General features: G+C 45.4%; 1 protein-coding gene and 1 long non-coding RNA gene across 5 annotated transcripts in view; one reads left to right on the forward strand and one right to left on the reverse strand.

Annotated features, from left to right (window-relative positions):
• LOC125774556 (uncharacterized) overlaps positions 1-24094 on the forward strand; it is a 177701-nt gene extending 153607 nt beyond the window's left edge. For 2 of the 4 annotated variants that reach the window (XM_049444681.1, XM_049444680.1), the window contains exon 2: positions 22994-24094. The gene's annotated coding sequence lies outside the window, so the exon portion shown is untranslated. Of the gene's footprint in view, positions 1-16929; positions 18258-22993 lie in introns of those variants that run through there. The other 2 variants (XM_049444679.1, XM_049444678.1) reach the window with 2 other exon arrangements.
• On the reverse strand, positions 8486-11128 carry LOC125774562 (uncharacterized). Its single transcript, XR_007421047.1, has 3 exons — positions 11051-11128; positions 9945-10812; positions 8486-9706 (listed from the first exon to the last, which is right to left on the reverse strand). It is a non-coding gene; the product is annotated as an uncharacterized LOC125774562 (long non-coding RNA).
• Positions 24095-24738: the final 644 nt, after the last annotated feature.

The raw sequence follows: 24738 nt of genomic DNA on the forward strand, positions 1-24738 counted from the left end.
CAAGACACCTTAGCCAAGACACCTTAGCCAAGACACCTTAGCCAAGACACATTAGCCAAGACACATTAGCCGAGACACCTTAGCCAAGACACATTAGCCAAGACACCTTAGCCAAGACACCTTAGCCAAGACACCTTAGCCAAGACACCTTAGCCAAGACACATTAGCCAAGACACATTAGCCAAGACACCTTAGCCAAGACACATTAGCCGAGACACCTTAGCCAAGATACCTTAGCCAAGACACCTTAGCCAAGACACCTTAGCCAAGACACCTTAGCCAAGACACCTTAGCCAAGACACATTAGCCAAGACACATTAGCCAAGACACCTTAGCCAAGACACCTTAGCCAAGACACCTTAGCCAAGACACCTTAGCCAAGACACATTAGCCAAGACACATTAGCCAAGACACATTAGCCAAGACACCTTAGCCAAGACACATAAGCCGAGACACCTTAGCCAAGACACATTAGCCAAGACACATTAGCCAAGACACATTAGCCAAGACACCTTAGCCAAGACACCTTAGCCAAGACACATTAGCCGAGACACCTTAGCCAAGACACATTAGCCAAGACACCTTAGCCAAAACATCTTAGCCGAGACACATTAGCCAAGACACCTTAGCCAAGACACCTTAGCCAAGACACCTTAGCCAAGACACTTTAGCCAAGACACATTAGCCAAGACACTTTAGCCAAGACACCTTAGCCAAGACACATTAGCCAAGACACCTTAGCCAAGACACATTAGCCAAGACACCTTAGCCAAGACACCTTAGCCGAGACACCTTAGCCAAGACACATTAGCCAAGACACATTAGCCAAGACACATTAGCCAAGACACCTTAGCCAAGACACATTAGCCAAGACACATTAGCCAAGACACATTAGCCAAGACACCTTAGCCAAGACACATTAGCCAAGACACCTTAGCCAAGACACATTAGCCAAGACACATTAGCCGAGACACATTAGCCGAGACACATTAGCCAAGACACCTTAGCCAAGACACCCTAGCCAAGACACATTAGCCAAGACACCTTAGCCAAGACACCTTAGCCAAGACACATTAGCCAAGACACATTAGCCGAGACACATTAGCCAAGACACATTAGCCAAGACACCTTAGCCAAGACACATTAGCCAAGACACATTAGCCAAGACACATTAGCCGAGACACATTAGCCAAGACACCTTAGCCATGACACCTTAGCCTAGACACATTAGCCAAGACACCTTAGCCAAGACACCTTAGCCAAGACACATTAGCCAAGACACATTAGCCGAGACACATTAGCCAAGACACATTAGCCAAGACACCTTAGCCAAGACACATTAGCCGAGACACATTAGCCGAGACACATTAGCCGAAACACATTAGCCAAGACACCTTAGCCAAGACACCTTAGCCAAGACACATTAGCCAAGACACATTAGCCAAGACACATTAGCCAAGACACCTTAGCCAAGACACCTTAGCCAAGACACATTAGCCAAGACACATTAGCCAAGACACCTTAGCCAAGACATCTAGACAAGACACATTAGCCAAGACACATTAGCCAAAACACATTAGCCAAGACACTTTAGCCAAGACACCTTAGCCAAGACACATTAGCCAAGACACCTTAGCAAAGACACATTAGCCGAGACACCTTAGCCAAGACACATTAGCCAAGACAGCTTTGCCAAGACACCTTAGCCAAGACACATTAGCCAAGACACCTTAGCCAAGACACATTAGCCAAGACACCTTAGCCAAGACACATTAGCCAAGACACCTTAGCCAAGACACCTTAGCCAAGACACCTTAGCCAAGACACCTTAGCCAAGACACCTTAGCCAAGACACTTTAGCCAAGACACATTAGCCAAGACACTTTAGCCAAGACACCTTAGCCAAGACACATTGGCCAAGACACCTTAGCCAAGACACCTTAGCCAAGACACCTTAGCCAAGACACATTAGCCAAGACACATTAGCCAAGACACCTTAGCCAAGACACCTTAGCCAAGACACATTAGCCAAGACACATTAGCCAAGACACATTAGCCAAGACACATTAGCCGAGACACATTAGCCAAGACACATTAGCCAAGACACCTTAGCCAAGACACATTAGCCGAGACACATTAGCCAAGACACCTTAGCCAAGACACCTTAGCCAAGACACATTAGCCAAGACACCTTAGCCAAGACACCTTAGCCAAGACACCTTAGCCAAGGCACCTTAGCCAAGACACTTTAGCCAAGACACATTAGCCGAGACACATTAGCCGAAACACATTAGCCAAGACACCTTAGCCAAGACACCTTAGCCAAGACACATTAGCCAAGACACATTAGCCAAGACACATTAGCCAAGACACCTTAGCCAAGACACCTTAGCCAAGACACATTAGCCAAGACACATTAGCCAAGACACCTTAGCCAAGACATCTAGACAAGACACATTAGCCAAGACACATTAGCCAAAACACATTAGCCAAGACACTTTAGCCAAGACACCTTAGCCAAGACACATTAGCCAAGACACCTTAGCAAAGACACCTTAGCCAAGACACATTAGCCAAGACACATTAGCCGAGACACATTAGCCAAGACACCTTAGCCAAGACACCTTAGCCAAGACACATTAGCCGAAACACATTAGCCAAGACACCTTAGCCAAGACACCTTAGCCAAGACACATTAGCCAAGACACATTAGCCGAGACACATTAGCCAAGACACCTTAGCCAAGACACCTTAGCCAAGACACATTAGCCAAGACACCTTAGCCAAGACACATTAGCCAAGACACCTTAGCCAAGACACCTTAGCCAAGACACCTTAGCCAAGACACCTTAGCCAAGACACCTTAGCCAAGACACTTTAGCCAAGACACATTAGCCAAGACACTTTAGCCAAGACACCTTAGCCAAGACACATTGGCCAAGACACCTTAGCCAAGACACCTTAGCCAAGACACCTTAGCCAAGACACATTAGCCAAGACACATTAGCCAAGACACCTTAGCCAAGACACATTAGCCAAGACACATTAGCCAAGACACATTAGCCGAGACACATTAGCCAAGACACCTTAGCCATGACACCTTAGCCAAGACACATTAGCCAAGACACCTTAGCCATGACACCTTAGCCAAGACACATTAGCCAAGACACCTTAGCCAAGACACCTTAGCCAAGACACATTAGCCAAGACACATTAGCCGAGACACATTAGCCAAGACACCTTAGCCAAGACACCTTAGCCAAGACACATTAGCCGAGACACATTAGCCGAGACACATTAGCCGAAACACATTAGCCAAGACACCTTAGCCAAGACACCTTAGCCAAGACACATTAGCCAAGACACATTAGCCAAGACACATTAGCCAAGACACATTAGCCAAGACACCTTAGCCAAGACACATTAGCCAAGACACATTAGCCAAGACACCTTAGCCAAGACATCTAGACAAGACACATTAGCCAAGACACATTAGCCAAAACACATTAGCCAAGACACTTTAGCCTAGACACCTTAGCCAAGACACATTAGCCAAGACACCTTAGCAAAGACACATTAGCCGAGACACCTTAGCCAAGACACATTAGCCAAGACAGCTTTGCCAAGACACCTTAGCCAAGACACATTAGCCAAGACACCTTAGCCAAGACACATTAGCCAAGACACCTTAGCCAAGACACATTAGCCAAGACACCTTAGCCAAGACACCTTAGCCAAGACACCTTAGCCAAGACACCTTAGCCAAGACACCTTAGCCAAGACACTTTAGCCAAGACACATTAGCCAAGACACTTTAGCCAAGACACCTTAGCCAAGACACATTGGCCAAGACACCTTAGCCAAGACACCTTAGCCAAGACACCTTAGCCAAGACACATTAGCCAAGACACATTAGCCAAGACACCTTAGCCAAGACACCTTAGCCAAGACACATTAGCCAAGACACATTAGCCAAGACACATTAGCCAAGACACATTAGCCGAGACACATTAGCCAAGACACATTAGCCAAGACACCTTAGCCAAGACACATTAGCCGAGACACATTAGCCAAGACACCTTAGCCAAGACACCTTAGCCAAGACACATTAGCCAAGACACCTTAGCCAAGACACCTTAGCCAAGACACCTTAGCCAAGGCACCTTAGCCAAGACACTTTAGCCAAGACACATTAGCCAAGACACTTTAGCCAAGACACCTTAGCCAAGACACCTTAGCCAAGACACCTTAGCCAAGACACATTAGCCAAGACACCTTAGCCAAGACACCTTAGCCAAGACACCTTAGCCAAGACACATTAGCCAAGACACATTAGCCAAGACACCTTAGCCAAGACACATTAGCCAAGACACCTTAGCCAAGACACATTAGCCAAGACACATTAGCCAAGACACCTTAGCCAAGACACCTTAGCCAAGACACATTAGCCAAGACACATTAGCCGAGACACATTAGCCAAGACACATTAGCCAAGACACCTTAGCCAAGACACATTAGCCGAGACACATTAGCCGAGACACATTAGCCAAGACACATTAGCCAAGACACCTTAGCCAAGACACATTAGCCAAGACACATTAGCCAAGACACCTTAGCCAAGACACATTAGCCGAGACACCTTAGCCAAGACACATTAGCCAAGACACCTTAGCCAAGACACATTAGCCAAGACACCTTAGCCAAGACACCTTAGCCAAGACACATTAGCCGAGACACCTTAGCCAAGACACATTAGCCAAGACACCTTAGCCAAGACATCTTAGCCGAGACACATTAGCCAAGACACCTTAGCCAAGACACCTTAGCCAAGACACCTTAGCCAAGACACTTTAGCCAAGACACATTAGCCAAGACACTTTAGCCAAGACACCTTAGCCAAGACACATTAGCCAAGACACCTTAACCAAGACACATTAGCCAAGACACCTTAGCCAAGACACCTTAGCCGAGACACCTTAGCCAAGACACATTAGCCAAGACACATTAGCCAAGACACATTAGCCAAGACACCTTAGCCAAGACACATTAGCCAAGACACATTAGCCAAGACACATTAGCCAAGACACCTTAGCCAAGACACATTAGCCAAGACACCTTAGCCAAGACACCTTAGCCAAGACACATTAGCCGAGACACATTAGCCGAGACACATTAGCCAAGACACCTTAGCCAAGACACCCTAGCCAAGACACATTAGCCAAGACACATTAGCCAAGACACCTTAGCCAAGACACATTAGCCAAGACACCTTAGCCAAGACACATTAGCCAAGACACCTTAGCCAAGACACATTAGCCAAGACACATTAGCCAAGACACATTAGCCAAGACACATTAGCCGAGACACATTAGCCAAGACACCTTAGCCATGACACCTTAGCCAAGACACATTAGCCAAGACACCTTAGCCAAGACACCTTAGCCAAGACACATTAGCCAAGACACATTAGCCGAGACACATTAGCCAAGACACATTAGCCAAGACACCTTAGCCAAGACACATTAGCCGAGACACATTAGCCGAGACACATTAGCCGAAACACATTAGCCAAGACACCTTAGCCAAGACACCTTAGCCAAGACACATTAGCCAAGACATATTAGCCAAGACACATTAGCCAAGACACCTTATCCAAGACACCTTAGCCAAGACACATTAGCCAAGACACCTTAGCCAAGACACCTTAGCCAAGACATCTAGACAAGACACATTAGCCAAGACACATTAGCCAAGACACATTAGCCAAGACACCTTAGCCAAGACACCTTAGCCAAGACACATTAGCCAAGACACCTTAGCAAAGACACATTAGCCGAGACACCTTAGCCAAGACACATTAGCCAAGACAGCTTAGCCAAGACACCTTAGCCAAGACACATTAGCCAAGACACCTTAGCCAAGACGCATTAGCCAAGACACCTTAGCCAAGACACATTAGCCAAGACACCTTAGCCAAGACACCTTAGCCAAGACACCTTAGCCAAGACACCTTAGCAAAGACACTTCAGCCAAGACACATTAGCCAAGACACTTTAGCCAAGACACCTTAGCCAAGACACATTAGCCAAGACACCTTAGCCAAGACACCTTAGCCAAGACACCTTAGCCAAGACACATTAGCCAAGACACATTAGCCAAGACACCTTAGCCAAGACACCTTAGCCAAGACACATTAGCCAAGACACATTAGCCAAGACACATTAGCCAAGACACATTAGCCAAGACACATTAGCCGAGACACATTAGCCAAGACACATTAGCCAAGACACCTTAGCCAAGACACCTTAGCCGAGACACATTTGCCAAGACACCTTTGCCAAGACACCTTAGCCAAGACACCTTAGCCAAGACACATTAGCCAAGACACCTTAGCCAAGACACCTTAGCCAAGACACCTTAGCCAAGACACCTTAGCCAAGACACATTAGCCAAGACACATTAGCCAAGACACTTTAGCCAAGACACCTTAGCCAAGACACCTTAGCCAAGACACCTTAGCCAAGACACATTAGCCAAGACACCTTAGCCAAGACACCTTAGCCAAGACACCTTAGCCAAGACACATTAGCCAAGACACATTAGCCAAGACACCTTAGCCAAGACACATTAGCCGAGACACCTTAGCCAAGACACCTTAGCCAAGACACCTTAGCCAAGACACATTAGCCAAGACACCTTAGCCAAGACACATTAGCCAAGACACCTTAGCCAAGACACATTAGCCAAGACACATTAGCCAAGACACATTAGCCAAGACACATTAGCCAAGACACCTTAGCCAAGACACATTAGCCGAGACACCTTAGCCAAGACACCTTAGCCAAGACACCTTAGCCAAGACACATTAGCCAAGACACACTAGCCGAGACACCTTAGCCAAGACACATTAGCCAAGACACCTTAGCCAAGACACCTTAGCCAAGACACCTTAGCCAAGACACATTAGCCAAGACACATTAGCCGAGACACATTAGCCAAGACACCTTAGCCATGACACCTTAGCCAAGACACATTAGCCAAGACACCTTAGCCAAGACACCTTAGCCAAGACACATTAGCCAAGACACCTTAGCCAAGACACATTAGCCGAGACACCTTAGCCAAGACACCTTAGCCAAGACACTTTAGCCAAGACACATTAGCCAAGACACCTTAGCCAAGACACATTAGCCAAGACACCTTAGCCAAGACACATTAGCCAAGACACATTAGCCAAGACACATTAGCCAAGACACATTAGCCAAGACACCTTAGCCAAGACACATTAGCCGAGACACCTTAGCCAAGACACCTTAGCCAAGACACCTTAGCCAAGACACATTAGCCAAGACACACTAGCCGAGACACCTTAGCCAAGACACATTAGCCAAGACACCTTAGCCAAGACACCTTAGCCAAGACACCTTAGCCAAGACACATTAGCCAAGACACATTAGCCGAGACACATTAGCCAAGACACCTTAGCCATGACACCTTAGCCAAGACACATTAGCCAAGACACCTTAGCCAAGACACCTTAGCCAAGACACATTAGCCAAGACACCTTAGCCAAGACACATTAGCCGAGACACCTTAGCCAAGACACCTTAGCCAAGACACTTTAGCCAAGACACATTAGCCAAGACACCTTAGCCAAGACACATTAGCCAAGACACATTAGCCAAGACACCTTAGCCAAGACACCTTAGCCAAGACACATTAGCCAAGACACATTAGCCAAGACACATTAGCCAAGACACATTAGCCAAGACACCTTAGCCAAGACACCTTAGCCAAGACACATTAGCCAAGACACATTAGCCAAGACACCTTAGCCAAGACACATTAGCCAAGACACCTTAGCCATGACACCTTAGCCAAGACACATTAGCCAAGACACCTTAGCCAAGACACCTTAGCCAAGACACATTAGCCAAGACACCTTAGCCAAGACACATTAGCCGAGACACCTTAGCCAAGACACCTTAGCCAAGACACTTTAGCCAAGACACATTAGCCAAGACACCTTAGCCAAGACACATTAGCCAAGACACATTAGCCAAGACACATTAGCCAAGACACCTTAGCCAAGACACATTAGCCGAGACACATTAGCCGAGACACATTAGCCAAGACACATTAGCCAAGACACCTTAGCCAAGACACATTAGCCAAGACACATTAGCCAAGACACATTAGCCAAGACACATTAGCCAAGACACCTTAGCCAAGACACCTTAGCCAAGACACATTAGCCAAGACACATTAGCCAAGACACCTTAGCCAAGACACATTAGCCGAGACACCTTAGCCAAGACACCTTAGCCAAGACACCTTAGCCAAGACACATTAGCCAAGACACACTAGCCGAGACACCTTAGCCAAGACACATTAGCCAAGACACCTTAGCCAAGACACCTTAGCCAAGACACCTTAGCCAAGACACATTAGCCAAGACACATTAGCCGAGACACATTAGCCAAGACACCTTAGCCATGACACCTTAGCCAAGACACATTAGCCAAGACACCTTAGCCAAGACACCTTAGCCAAGACACATTAGCCAAGACACCTTAGCCAAGACACATTAGCCGAGACACCTTAGCCAAGACACCTTAGCCAAGACACTTTAGCCAAGACACATTAGCCAAGACACCTTAGCCAAGACACATTAGCCAAGACACATTAGCCAAGACACCTTAGCCAAGACACCTTAGCCAAGACACATTAGCCAAGACACATTAGCCAAGACACATTAGCCAAGACACATTAGCCAAGACACCTTAGCCAAGACACCTTAGCCAAGACACATTAGCCAAGACACATTAGCCAAGACACCTTAGCCAAGACACATTAGCCAAGACACCTTAGCCATGACACCTTAGCCAAGACACATTAGCCAAGACACCTTAGCCAAGACACCTTAGCCAAGACACATTAGCCAAGACACCTTAGCCAAGACACATTAGCCGAGACACCTTAGCCAAGACACCTTAGCCAAGACACTTTAGCCAAGACACATTAGCCAAGACACCTTAGCCAAGACACATTAGCCAAGACACATTAGCCAAGACACATTAGCCAAGACACCTTAGCCAAGACACATTAGCCGAGACACATTAGCCGAGACACATTAGCCAAGACACATTAGCCAAGACACCTTAGCCAAGACACATTAGCCAAGACACATTAGCCAAGACACATTAGCCAAGACACATTAGCCAAGACACCTTAGCCAAGACACCTTAGCCAAGACACATTAGCCAAGACACATTAGCCAAGACACCTTAGCCAAGACACATTAGCCGAGACACATTAGCCGAGACACATTAGCCAAGACACATTAGCCAAGACACCTTAGCCAAGACACATTAGCCAAGACACATTAGCCAAGACACATTAGCCAAGACACCTTAGCCAAGACACCTTAGCCAAGACACATTAGCCAAGACACCTTAGCAAAGACACCTTAGCCAAGACACCTTAGCCAAGACACCTTAGCCAAGACACATTAGCCAAGACACATTAGCCAAGACACCTTAGCCAAGACACCTTAGCCAAGACACATTAGCCAAGACACATTAGCCAAGACACCTTAGCCAAGACACATTAGCCAAGACACATTAGCCAAGACACATTAGCCAAGACACCTTAGCCAAGACACCTTAGCCAAGACACATTAGCCAAGACACCTTAGCAAAGACACCTTAGCCAAGACATATTAGCCAAGACACATTAGCCAAGACACCTTAGCCAAGACACATTAGCCGAGACACCTTAGCCAAGACACCTTAGCCAAGACACCTTAGCCAAGACACATTAGCCAAGACACCTTAGCCAAGACACCTTAGCCAAGACACATTAGCCGAGACACATTAGCCAAGACACATTAGCCAAGACACATTAGCCAAGACACCTTAGCCAAGACACCTTAGCCAAGACACATTAGCCAAGACACATTAGCCAAGACACATTAGCCAAGACACCTTAGCCAAGACACATTAGCCGAGACACCTTAGCCAAGACACCTTAGCCAAGACACCTTAGCCAAGACACATTAGCCAAGACACCTTAGCCAAGACACCTTAGCCAAGACACATTAGCCGAGACACATTAGCCAAGACACATTAGCCAAGACACCTTAGCCAAGACACATTAGCCAAGACACCTTAGCCAAGACACCTTAGACAAGACACATTAGCCAAGACACCTTAGCCAAGACACATTAGCCAAGACACATTAGCCAAGACACCTTAGCCAAGACACATTAGCCAAGACACATTAGCCAAGACACCTTAGCCAAGACACCTTAGCCAAGACACATTAGCCAAGACACACTAGCCGAGACACCTTAGCCAAGACACATTAGCCAAGACACCTTAGCCAAGACACCTTAGCCAAGACACCTTAGCCAAGACACATTAGCCAAGACACATTAGCCGAGACACCTTAGCCAAGACACATTAGCCAAGACACCTTAGCCAAGACACCTTAGCCAAGACACCTTAGCCAAGACACCTTAGCCAAGACACATTAGCCGAGACACCTTAGCCAAGACACATTAGCCAAGACACATTAGCCGAGACACCTTAGCCAAGACACATTAGCCAAGACACCTTAGCCAAGACACCTTAGCCAAGACACCTTAGCCAAGACACCTTAGCCAAGACACCTTAGCCAAGACACATTAGCCAAGACACATTAGCCAAGACACCTTAGCCAAGACACCTTAGCCAAGACACCTTAGCCAAGACACCTTAGCCAAGACACCTTAGCCAAGACACATTAGCCAAGACACCTTAGCAAAGACACCTTAGCCAAGACACATTAGCCAAGACACATTAGCCAAGACACCTTAGCCAAGACACATTAGCCAAGACACCTTAGCCAAGACACCTTAGCCAAGACACCTTAGCCAAGACACATTAGCCAAGACACCTTAGCCAAGACACCTTAGCCAAGACACATTAGCCGAGACACATTAGCCAAGACACATTAGCCAAGACACCTTAGCCAAGACACCTTAGCCAAGACACCTTAGCCAAGACACATTAGCCAAGACACATTAGCCAAGACACATTAGCCAAGACACCTTAGCCAAGACACATTAGCCGAGACACCTTAGCCAAGACACCTTAGCCAAGACACCTTAGCCAAGACACATTAGCCAAGACACCTTAGCCAAGACACCTTAGCCAAGACACATTAGCCGAGACACATTAGCCAAGACACATTAGCCAAGACACCTTAGCCAAGACACATTAGCCAAGACACCTTAGCCAAGACACCTTAGCCAAGACACATTAGCCAAGACACCTTAGCCAAGACACATTAGCCAAGACACATTAGCCAAGACACCTTAGCCAAGACACATTAGCCAAGACACATTAGCCAAGACACCTTAGCCAAGACACCTTAGCCAAGACACATTAGCCAAGACACACTAGCCGAGACACCTTAGCCAAGACACATTAGCCAAGACACCTTAGCCAAGACACCTTAGCCAAGACACCTTAGCCAAGACACCTTAGCCAAGACACATTAGCCAAGAAACATTAGCCGAGACACCTTAGCCAAGACACATTAGCCAAGACACCTTAGCCAAGACACCTTAGCCAAGACACCTTAGCCAAGACACATTAGCCAAGACACATTAGCCAAGACACCTTAGCCAAGACACATTAGCCGAGACACCTTAGCCAAGACACCTTAGCCAAGACACCTTAGCCAAGACACATTAGCCGAGAAACATTAGCCGAGACACATTAGCCAAGACACCTTAGCCAAGACATCTTAGCCGAGACACATTAGCCAAGACACTTTAGCCAAGACACCTTAGCCAAGACACATTAGCCAAGACACCTTAGCCAAGACACATTAGCCAAGACACCTTAGCCAAGACACCTTAGCCGAGACACCTTAGCCAAGACACATTAGCCAAGACACATTAGCCAAGACACATTAGCCAAGACACCTTAGCCAAGATACATTAGCCAAGACACCTTAGCCAAGACACATTAGCCAAGACACATTAGCCAAGACACCTTAGCCAAGACACATTAGCCGAGACACCTTAGCCAAGACACCTTAGCCAAGACACCTTAGCCAAGACACATTAGCCAAGACACCTAAGCCAAGACACATTAGCCGAGAAACATTAGCCGAGACACCTTAGCCAAGACACCTTAGCCAAGACACCTTAGCCAAGACACCTTAGCCAAGACACCTTAGCCAAGACACATTAGCCAAGACACATTAGCCAAGACACCTTAGCCAAGACACATTAGCCAAGACACCTTAGCCAAGACACATTAGCCAAGACACATTAGCCAAGACACCTTAGCCAAGACACATTAGCCAAGACACATTAGCCGAGACACATTAGCCAAGACACATTAGCCAAGACACCTTAGCCAAGACACATTAGCCGAGACACATTAGCCGAGACACATTAGCCAAGACACATTAGCCAAGACACCTTAGCCAAGACACCTTAGCCAAGACACATTAGCCAAGACACATTAGCCAAGACACATTAGCCAAGACACCTTAGCCAAGACACCTTAGCCAAGACACATCAGCCAAGACACATTAGCCAAGACACCTTAGCCAAGACACCTTAGCCAAGACACATTAGCCAAGACACATTAGCAAAGACACATTAGCCGAGACACATTAGCCAAGACACATTAGCCAAGACACCTTAGCCAAGACACATTAGCCGAGACACATTAGCCGAGACACATTAGCCAAGACACATTAGCCAAGACACCTTAGCCAAGACACCTTAGCCAAGACACATTAGCCAAGACACATTAGCCAAGACACATTAGCCAAGACACCTTAGCCAAGACACCTTAGCCAAGACACATTAGCCAAGACACATTAGCCAAGACACCTTAGCCAAGACACCTTAGCCAAGACACATTAGCCAAGACACATTAGCCAAGACACCTTAGCCAAGACACCTTAGCCAAGACACATTAGCCAAGACACCTTAGCAAAGACACATTAGCCGAGACACCTTAGCCAAGACACATTAGCCAAGACAGCTTGGCCAAGACACCTTAGCCAAGACACATTAGCCAAGACACCTTAGCCAAGACACATTTGCCAAGACACCTTAGCCAAGACACATTAGCCAAGACACCTTAGCCAAGACACCTTAGCCAAGACACTTTAGCCAAGACACATTAGCCAAGACACTTTAGCCAAGACACCTTAGCCAAGACACATTAGCCAAGACACCTTAGCCAAGACACATTAGCCAAGACACATTAGCAAAGACACATTAGCCGAGACACCTTAGCCAAGACACATTAGCCAAGACAGCTTGGCCAAGACACCTTAGCCAAGACACATTAGCCAAGACACCTTAGCAAAGACACATTAGCCGAGACACCTTAGCCAAGACACATTAGCCAAGACAGCTTGGCCAAGACACCTTAGCCAAGACACATTAGCCAAGACACATTAGCCAAGACACATTTGCCAAGACACCTTAGCCAAGACGCTTTAGCCAAGACACCTTAGCCAAGACACATTAGCCAAGACACCTTAGCCAAGACACATTAGCCAAGACACCTTAGCCAAGACACCTTAGCCAAGACACCTTGACCAAGACACATTAGCCAAGACACATTAGCCGAGACACCTTAGCCAAGACACCTTAGCCGAGACACCTTAGCCAAGACACCTTAGCCAAGACACATTAGCCAAGACACCTTAGCCAAGACACATTAGCCAAGACACCTTAGCCAAGACACATTAGCCAAGACACATTAGCCAAGACACCTTAGCCAAGACACATTAGCCGAGACACCTTAGCCAAGACACCTTAGCCAAGACACCTTAGCCAAGACACATTAGCCAAGACACCTTAGCCAAGACACCTTAGCCAAGACACCTTAGCCAAGACACATTAGCCAAGACACATTAGCCGAGACACATTAGCCAAGACACATTAGCCAAGACACCTTAGCCAAGACACATTAGCCAAGACACCTTAGCCAAGACACATTAGCCGAGACACCTTAGCCAAGACACATTAGCCAAGACACCTTAGCCAAGACACATTAGCCAAGACACCTTAGCCAAGACACCTTAGCCAAGACACATTAGCCAAGACACCTTAGCCAAGACACCTAAGCCAAGACACATTAGCCGAGACACCTTAGCCAAGACACATTAGCCAAGACACATTAGCCAAGACACCTTAGCCAAGACACATTAGCCAAGACACCTTAGCCAAGACACATTAGCCAAGACACCTTAGCCAAGACACATTAGCCGAGACACCTTAGCCAAGACACCTTAGCCAAGACACCTTAGCCAAGACACATTAGCCGAGAAACATTAGCCGAGACACATTAGCCAAGACACCTTAGCCAAGACATCTTAGCCGAGACACATTAGCCAAGACACTTTAGCCAAGACACCTTAGCCAAGACACATTAGCCAAGACACCTTAGCCAAGACACATTAGCCAAGACACCTTAGCCAAGACACCTTAGCCGAGACACCTTAGCCAAGACACATTAGCCAAGACACATTAGCCAAGACACATTAGCCAAGACACCTTAGCCAAGATACATTAGCCAAGACACCTTAGCCAAGACACATTAGCCAAGACACATTAGCCAAGACACCTTAGCCAAGACACATTAGCCGAGACACCTTAGCCAAGACACCTTAGCCAAGACACCTTAGCCAAGACACATTAGCCAAGACACCTTAGACAAGACACCTTAGCCAAGACACATTAGCCAAGACACCTAAGCCAAGACACATTAGCCGAGAAACATTAGCCGAGACACCTTAGCCAAGACACCTTAGCCAAGACACCTTAGCCAAGACAGCTTAGCCAAGACACATTAGCCAAGACACATTAGCCAAGACACCTTAGCCAAGACACATTAGCCAAGACACCTTAGCCAAGACACATTAGCCAAGACACATTAGCCAAGACACCTTAGCCAAGACACATTAGCCAAGACACATTAGCCAAGACACCTTAGCCAAGACACCTTAGCCAAGACACATTAGCCAAGACACATTAGCCAAGACACATTAGCCAAGACACCTTAGCCAAGACACATTAGCCAAGACACCTTAGCCAAGACACATTAGCCAAGACACATTAGCCGAGACACATTAGCCAAGACACCTTAGCCAAGACACCTTAGCCAAGACACATTAGCCAAGACACCTTAGCCAAGACACATTAGCCAAGACACATTAGCCAAGACACATTAGCCAAGACACCTTAGCCAAGACACATTAGCCAAGACACCTTAGCCAAGACACATTAGCCAAGACACATTAGCCAAGACACCTTAGCCAAGACACCTTAGCCAAGACACATTAGCGAAGACACCTTAGCCAAGACACCTTAGCCAAGACACATTAGCCAAGACACCTTAGCCAAGATACATTAGCCAAGACACATTAGCCAAGACACCTTAGCCAAGATACATTAGCCAAGACACCTTAGCCAAGACACATTAGCCAAGACACATTAGCCAAGACACCTTAGCCAAGACACATTAGCCGAGACACCTTAGCCAAGACACATTAGCCAAGACACCTTAGCCAAGACACATTAGCCAAGACACCTAAGCCAAGACACATTAGCCGAGAAACATTAGCCGAGACACCTTAGCCAAGACACCTTAGCCAAGACACCTTAGCCAAGACACCTTAGCCAAGACACATTAGCCAAGACACCTTAGCCAAGACACCTTAGCCAAGACACATTAGCCAAGACACATTAGCCAAGACACCTTAGCCAAGACACATTAGCCAAGACACCTTAGCCAAGACACATTAGCCAAGACACATTAGCTAAGACACCTTAGCCAAGACACCTTAGCCAAGACACATTAGCCAAGACACATTAGCCGAGACACATTAGCCAAGACACATTAGCCAAGACACCTTAGCCAAGACACATTAGCCGAGACACATTAGCCGAGACACATTAGCCAAGACACATTAGCCAAGACACCTTAGCCAAGACACCTTAGCCAAGACACATTAGCCAAGACACCTTAGCCAAGACACATTAGCCAAGACACCTTAGCCAAGACACATTAGCCAAGACACATTAGCCAAGACACCTTAGCCAAGACACCTTAGCCAAGACACATTAGCCAAGACACATTAGCCAAGACACATTAGCCAAGACACCTTAGCAAAGACACATTAGCCGAGACACCTTAGCCAAGACACATTAGCCAAGACAGCTTGGCCAAGACACATTAGCCAAGACACATTAGCCAAGACACATTAGCCAAGACACATTAGCCAAGACACCTTAGCCAAGACACATTAGCCAAGACACCTTAGCCAAGACACATTAGCCGAGACACCTTAGCCAAGACACATTAGCCAAGACACCTTAGCCAAGACACATTAGCCAAGACACCTTAGCCAAGACACCTTAGCCAAGACACATTAGCCAAGACACCTTAGCCAAGACACCTTAGCCAAGACACATTAGCCGAGACACCTTAGCCAAGACACATTAGCCAAGACACATTAGCCAAGACACATTAGCCGAGACACATTAGCCAAGACACATTAGCCAAGACACCTTAGCCAAGACACATTAGCCAAGACACCTTAGCCAAGACACATTAGCCGAGACACCTTAGCCAAGACACATTAGCCAAGACACCTTAGCCAAGACACATTAGCCAAGACACCTTAGCCAAGACACCTTAGCCAAGACACATTAGCCAAGACACCTTAGCTGTTACGGACGCGACAAAATTCACAAGCGTACGCGTAAGAAAATTCGATCTATCGTAAGAAAGAAAAAGATTCACTTTCACCAGGCAGGAGGCATGCAAGGTTAATCAATAGCTGGCATTGAAAAATGTCACATGGGGTTTGGATTAGACCAAATTAGATAAGAACATTAGAAAGGTTTGTTCTACGGCAATTAAATCACGCGTTGCGTAGGTCAAGCGAAGGAGGTCTAAAATGGAAAATAGAATAACCGACTCGAGTGCGTTCAACTCAGGGTAAGGAACGCATGTGCAGCACAATGACCTGCTTTCAATGGCATAAACATTTAATAACAAAAAAGGTTTAGGATAGAGCACCAAAACAGAACCTAGCCACGTGTTTATTTAGGATGAAACCAAAATAGGGAAAGATCAACGCGATCTAACGCAACCGCGTTGCGGTAAGCGGGCAAGTAATAAACACGTGACAAAGGACGGCTTGTTCGAGCCTTGATATTTTAAACAATCGACTACCCGAAATAGTTAGGCATAGGGCATCTCGCAATGCTAATATCGGTAAGGCTCCGACGCGAGTAAAACGGCATCCATCTACGAACGAGAGGAAAACAAATAGCGATAAGCGCCATACGCCCGCAAGCCGTAGCATATGGCAGGCAATAATAAACTTGCACTTGATCCTTAAAACAATTCCATCGGGTAACCGCTTGCATCTGAGTAACGTACGCACAGAAGCGGTAAGGAAACACGCGCCTATGCGCTCGGTGCAATTAACTAAACAAGGCCGAATCGGATCGCATTACAGAATCCTAAACTAACATTAGGAGGTAAACTAGGATTTACCCTTACGTTCTTGAAACTAACACACACTTACTGCGTGTAGAATAAGAACTAATACCATTAAACTTTGTTAGTATATAAGCTGGATAATTTTCAATAAAACTTCACTTGTTATCCGAACTTGGAACCTACGAGTCTTTTCTGTAGGCGATTCGAGCGGCACTCCACATTAGGAATTGATATTGAGTTTTCAATACACAGCCTACTGTCAGAACTGCTCAATCGCCGATCTACGGAAAATAGCCTATCAACGGCAAAAGAAACTTGCGCAAGAAGTTTCCAGTTGACTATCCTTCGCGTAGTCAACTTAATACGGCGGACCGTAGTCCGATTTGTTCCCGTCAGCAACAAATGGTGGCTCCAGAGAGGAGTTTGCAATAGCTTGCGCGAAATTGCATTCTCTGTGACCGAATCACGTAAGAAAGGTGTGCTGTCGCCAAAAGAACAGCAATATAGTTCTGTGTATCAAGTGACTAGTGAAGACGGCTAAAAAGTGATTAAGCGTCGCAACAATCTAAGTCAGTAGAAGAGCAGAACTTTCAGTAAGGCAGTTACAAGTGACGTTAAAACTGATGGTGAAAAATTGATAAGAAGTTTTCAGTTATTTAGTTACTAAACGAACGAAAGAAATCGTTCATAAACACTATACTTAAACTTCTACTATCGTGAAAAGTGAGTAATATACGGGCAAAGGTGTCAAGTTCAGACTCAGCATTCGCGGTTTTATCATTCACCATCACACAACGATTCCAGCCGGGGCATCAAAGGAAGGTAAAAAACGATCCGATAAAAGAGGGTAAGTAAAACCATCCTTATTAATAAGCACGGCAAGGAAATCATTGATTCGTCCAAAATGCCTTACAAATTCACAACAAATACAAACGGCAGGTGCCGACTTTGTTATAAGGTGGATACCTCTGAAGAAACAATGGTCACATGTTCGGAGTGTGACCGATGGTTTCACCTGGAATGTGTCAAATTGACACAGAAACCATTGCCAGAGGAATGCTGGCTATGTGGCAAGTGCCAACAGATTAAGAACGAGCTTAATCGACAAAAGGGTGAGATCAAGACTTTCGCAGAAAGCGAAATAAATAACCCAGAAGGAAGTTTGGGGAAGAAACAAAGCTTCGAAGAAATTGTATCACAAATAAAAGTTAGCCAACAACAGCAAACGAAGGAGTTCGTTAAGCTACTGGCAACTAACGGTGGTGAATCCACCCAGATAGGGATCCTGATCAAGAGACAGGCCTTGATGCAATTACCCAAATTCGATGGCAACCCTAAGGAATGGCCCAACTTCAAGAAAACGTTTGACGACACGTCCAAAGAAGGACAATTTTCTAACCTAGAAAACTTGAATCGTCTCAAACAGGTTTTACAAGGAACAGCTTATAAAAGTGTTCAACAATTGATGATGGAGGCCGAAAATGTTCCCGAGATAATAAAACGTTTAAATGAGACTTTCGGGAGACCAGATTTAGTATACCTGGAGTTGCTAAACGATCTTCAAAAAATACGAAAGGAATCTAAAAACGTGGTCTCGGAAATGACGAGTGCTTTGGAGAACCTCGTCAAAATTGTACACCTGATGGAAAGACCGACATACCTAAATGACCATAGATTAGTTATGGATTTAACGGCCAAGTTACCGCATCACATTCAAGTGAAAAGAGCGGAACATATGGCGGCTGCATCGTCATCACTAGACGTGCAGAACTTAGAAGAATTATGTCGGTGGCTCAAACCCTACGCCAAGACGGCGGAAATGATGAGCACGATTAGTCTTCATACTCAAAAGGGGCATGTTAATTTACATGATCAGGGTACTTCGCAGAAACAAGCCTCAATTCAAAAAGGAAAAGTTGTCAAACAGGCTAAAAAGATAACTAAAGGTTGTCTAATATGTAGCAAGCCGCATAAGACGGTTAAATGCTTCGCACTGGTAAAGCGAATTCCATCACAGCGAGGGAAAATAGCAAATGAAAATCAATTGTGTTTTGGATGCTTGACATCAAACAAACATACAATCAAGGATTGTAGATTCGCTAAGCCATGTGGAATCACCGGGTGCAAGGATAAGCATCACAAGATGCTTCATGTAAGACAAGTTGTTCCAATCCAACCGGAGCAGATAAATAACCACCACGAGGTGGAAGGAACATGTGAAACTTACTATCAAATATTACCGGTAAGATTGATTAATGGAAATAAATCCATTAATACTTATGCATTTTTGGACCCTGGATCATCATTGACAATGATAGATGCGAATGTCGCTCGACAATTGAATTTAACCGGGCCAAAAACACCGCTTCAGCTCACATGGGCACAAGGCATAGAAACGGTTCATGAAACTAGCCAACAAGTCCAATTGCTCATCAAAGGTGCAACGAAAAGAGGTTTTCGTTTAAAGGACGTAAGAACAATTAGAGAATTGAAATTGCCAGTCCAATCGCTATGTTACGATGAGATGAGTCAGAAATATCGCCACTTAAAAAAGTTACCAATTGAAAGTTTTGAAAACGTTCGTCCAACAATTTTGATAGGACTGAACAATAATCATTTATTAATGGGGATTAAACATCGATATGGCAAACCTGAAGAACCAATTGGAATGAAAACAAGACTAGGTTGGTTAGTCTATGGGAAATTAGGTAGCAATGAATTGTTACAGCAAGATCACGCCATGATAGTCCAAGAAAAAGATAGCATGCGTGAAACGATGCATAAAGACGGACAGATAAGATCCGCTCAAGTAAAAACTGCAATAGGTACATACTGCAGACCCGCTACTGGGATAGCGTTTTTGGGCGCTTATAACGAAAAAGAGGTTATAAAGCAAGAAGGTAAGGAGTCGAAAAAAGAATCGATTTCATTAGATAAAAATATCAATGGGGTCCACGCAGAAGACACTATCACAGAAAAAAGTGATCAATTGCCAATAAAGCGTAAGGTAAAGAAACATCAAATAAAACCTTGCGCAAGGAACGCTAAGATCCTAAGGGCTAACACAAAAGATGTCACGGCTGCAAAGGAAGCAAACGAGCGTTTAAAAATATACCAATCGAATACTGCTAATACTCGTTGGGGAAAATATAATACGTGGAACCTGGTAATAATGATGTTGCTTTTCATTTCAGCAAGAGCCTTCGGGAGTCCGGCAAACGGTCTAATTGCATATGACTGTGCAAACGATAATATCAACATAACGAGTTATTCGCTCACAAAAGTAGCTTCTTGTATGCCTCAATTCAAGAATATAACAACAGTAGAGACCAGAATACAAGTATTACAAAGAAGTCCAAAGACAGTAACTCACGTTCACCAATGTAAGGTAATAATCAAGAGAACGATTAAGCATTGCGGAGCTTGGTCTCACACATCAGAATATGAAAAAGGGTTTGCATATATTATAAAGGAATTCACCCCAGGAGCATGTAAACATGACCAAACGTTAGGTGAGGTTTCACTCTCTCTCAATCACAAGGTTAGGGAAGTACGACGCAATCAAACTACAAGAGGGCAAACGTTAGTCATCGGCAGTGTCAAGGGCTCAGCGTGCGTCGGAGGACTCTACACGACGCCATCTGGTAGATGGGAAAACGCGTTGGTGTATTACGAGTACGAGATCAGCATGTTCGACTATACGGCAACGGTTGACATCGAAGAAGACCAAATAATACTGCGAAATGGCGTTGTATGTCCGTATAGTGTTGGTTGGTGTTTGGATTCCGAGTACGGTTACCTCACCTGGGAGGTAAATCATCAAAAACTGTGCGAGAGAACTGAGTTCGAAATCATCTACGAGGGTACGGTCAACAAGACGTTCGGCAATGACGGGATCGCTAATACGAATGCTGTGTATACCTTACTGACAAACGAGCAAATGTTTTCCATAAGGGCTCGCGATGTGAAGCAAATCTGCGGCTTCAACAGCTATAAAACGGACCATCCGAGGATATTCATACTTGAGTTAAACGGTTATCAATCGCCGTTTAAACGCAAGGCGGTAAATGGGAGAAACCTGGATCTCTTTACCTACTTCAACTCCAAAATAACTTTAGTGGAAAGTTACCTCGGGCAAAAGCTGAACGACGTCTACACAACGGTGATGACGGAATTGTGCAAAGTCGACAAGGCGCTTCTAGAAACAAAGCTAACGCTAGCTCGTCTGAATCCTAGCGAATTCGTTTCTAATTTGATTAAACGACCTGGGCACACGGCGGTAGTTGCCGCAGAAATATTGTACATCATTGAATGCAAACCGGTGTTCGTCACCTATGAGAAAGGAGATGAATGCTATCAGGAAGTTCCGGTAAAATACAACAATCGCTCGATGTTCATAGCGCCAGTAACTAGAATGTTACAACTGAAAGGCACCCAAATAGTTTGCTCGCCAATTCTTCCCGCGAAATTCAACATCGGAGGAAGATGGTATACAACAGATCAAGGGCTACGAGAGACGACGGCACCGCAAGAGTTAACGACAGACATCATAACAAGCTGGTCCTACACTCCACTACCAAGTTTGATGAAAAGTGGTGTATATGACTATGAAAGTCTACAACAAATGAAGGACATGGTGTATGAACAAAGCAATAAGAGGATCGCCTCTTCGGTCATACACAAGATGATATCTGGTCAGCATCCAAACCTTCAGGGCTTCACGTTTGATACTCTAATTCCTGAGAATATCATTCACGGCGCGTTCGATAAATACTGGTCTAAGTTCGTATCATGGTCAACGTGGCTGGGCAACGTCACGTCTACGGCAATTGGCATCTACATGTTCACTCGAGTCGTTAAATTCATCATTGACACCGTAATTCATGGTAGAATCCTGTACGACATCTATGGCATCGGCTGGCAGCTCTTAGCCGCATTTTGGGATTCGTTGACGAATCTGTTATCGCATCGAAACCATATGATGAAAAAGCGATATGAAAACGAATCACCAGAAGTCGTCACAATCAACGAGAACGACGAAGAAGAAACTCAGGTACCACGTCTTCCAAACACCAAAACCAAACTATACCCCAACATATGCGCCATCGATAGTCCTCAATAGCAGCGTCATCATAGCAACGACATCCTACAAGTGTGCCCGCTCTTCAACTCATCAGCTAAAGCAGCAACATGCGTCCAATTCAGGTATCGGAGAGAGCTAAGTAGGAAATAATGTCGCGAAATTTGGTAAAACTAACAGGTAGTTTTACCAGGGGTGGAATGTTACGGACGCGACAAAATTCACAAGCGTACGCGTAAGAAAATTCGATCTATCGTAAGAAAGAAAAAGATTCACTTTCACCAGGCAGGAGGCATGCAAGGTTAATCAATAGCTGGCATTGAAAAATGTCACATGGGGTTTGGATTAGACCAAATTAGATAAGAACATTAGAAAGGTTTGTTCTACGGCAATTAAATCACGCGTTGCGTAGGTCAAGCGAAGGAGGTCTAAAATGGAAAATAGAATAACCGACTCGAGTGCGTTCAACTCAGGGTAAGGAACGCATGTGCAGCACAATGACCTGCTTTCAATGGCATAAACATTTAATAACAAAAAAGGTTTAGGATAGAGCACCAAAACAGAACCTAGCCACGTGTTTATTTAGGATGAAACCAAAATAGGGAAAGATCAACGCGATCTAACGCAACCGCGTTGCGGTAAGCGGGCAAGTAATAAACACGTGACAAAGGACGGCTTGTTCGAGCCTTGATATTTTAAACAATCGACTACCCGAAATAGTTAGGCATAGGGCATCTCGCAATGCTAATATCGGTAAGGCTCCGACGCGAGTAAAACGGCATCCATCTACGAACGAGAGGAAAACAAATAGCGATAAGCGCCATACGCCCGCAAGCCGTAGCATATGGCAGGCAATAATAAACTTGCACTTGATCCTTAAAACAATTCCATCGGGTAACCGCTTGCATCTGAGTAACGTACGCACAGAAGCGGTAAGGAAACACGCGCCTATGCGCTCGGTGCAATTAACTAAACAAGGCCGAATCGGATCGCATTACAGAATCCTAAACTAACATTAGGAGGTAAACTAGGATTTACCCTTACGTTCTTGAAACTAACACACACTTACTGCGTGTAGAATAAGAACTAATACCATTAAACTTTGTTAGTATATAAGCTGGATAATTTTCAATAAAACTTCACTTGTTATCCGAACTTGGAACCTACGAGTCTTTTCTGTAGGCGATTCGAGCGGCACTCCACATTAGGAATTGATATTGAGTTTTCAATACACAGCCTACTGTCAGAACTGCTCAATCGCCGATCTACGGAAAATAGCCTATCAACGGCAAAAGAAACTTGCGCAAGAAGTTTCCAGTTGACTATCCTTCGCGTAGTCAACTTAATACGGCGGACCGTAGTCCGATTTGTTCCCGTCAGCAACATTAGCCAAGACACATTAGCCAAGACACCTAAGCCAAGACACATTAGCCGAGAAACATTAGCCGAGACACCTTAGCCAAGACACCTTAGCCAAGACACCTTAGCCAAGACACCTTAGCCAAGACACATTAGCCAAGACACCTTAGCCAAGACACCTTAGCCAAGACACATTAGCCAAGACACATTAGCCAAGACACCTTAGCCAAGACACATTAGCCAAGACACCTTAGCCAAGACACATTAGCCAAGACACATTAGCCAAGACACCTTAGCCAAGACACCTTAGCCAAGACACATTAGCCAAGACACATTAGCCGAGACACATTAGCCAAGACACATTAGCCAAGACACCTTAGCCAAGACACATTAGCCGAGACACATTAGCCGAGACACATTAGCCAAGACACATTAGCCAAGACACCTTAGCCAAGACACCTTAGCCAAGACACATTAGCCAAGACACATTAGCCAAGACACATTAGCCAAGACACCTTAGCCAAGACACATTAGCCAAGACACATTAGCCAAGACACCTTAGCCAAGACACCTTAGCCAAGACACATTAGCCAAGACACATTAGCCAAGACACATTAGCCAAGACACCTTAGCCAAGACACCTTAGCCAAGACACATTAGCCAAGACACCTTAGCAAAGACACATTAGCCGAGACACCTTAGCCAAGACACATTAGCCAAGACAGCTTGGCCAAGACACCTTAGCCAAGACACATTAGCCAA

The sequence above is a fragment of the Anopheles funestus genome, unplaced genomic scaffold, assembly GCF_943734845.2.
Source record: "Anopheles funestus unplaced genomic scaffold, idAnoFuneDA-416_04 scaffold_30_ctg1, whole genome shotgun sequence".
NCBI lineage: Eukaryota > Metazoa > Arthropoda > Insecta > Diptera > Culicidae > Anopheles > Anopheles funestus.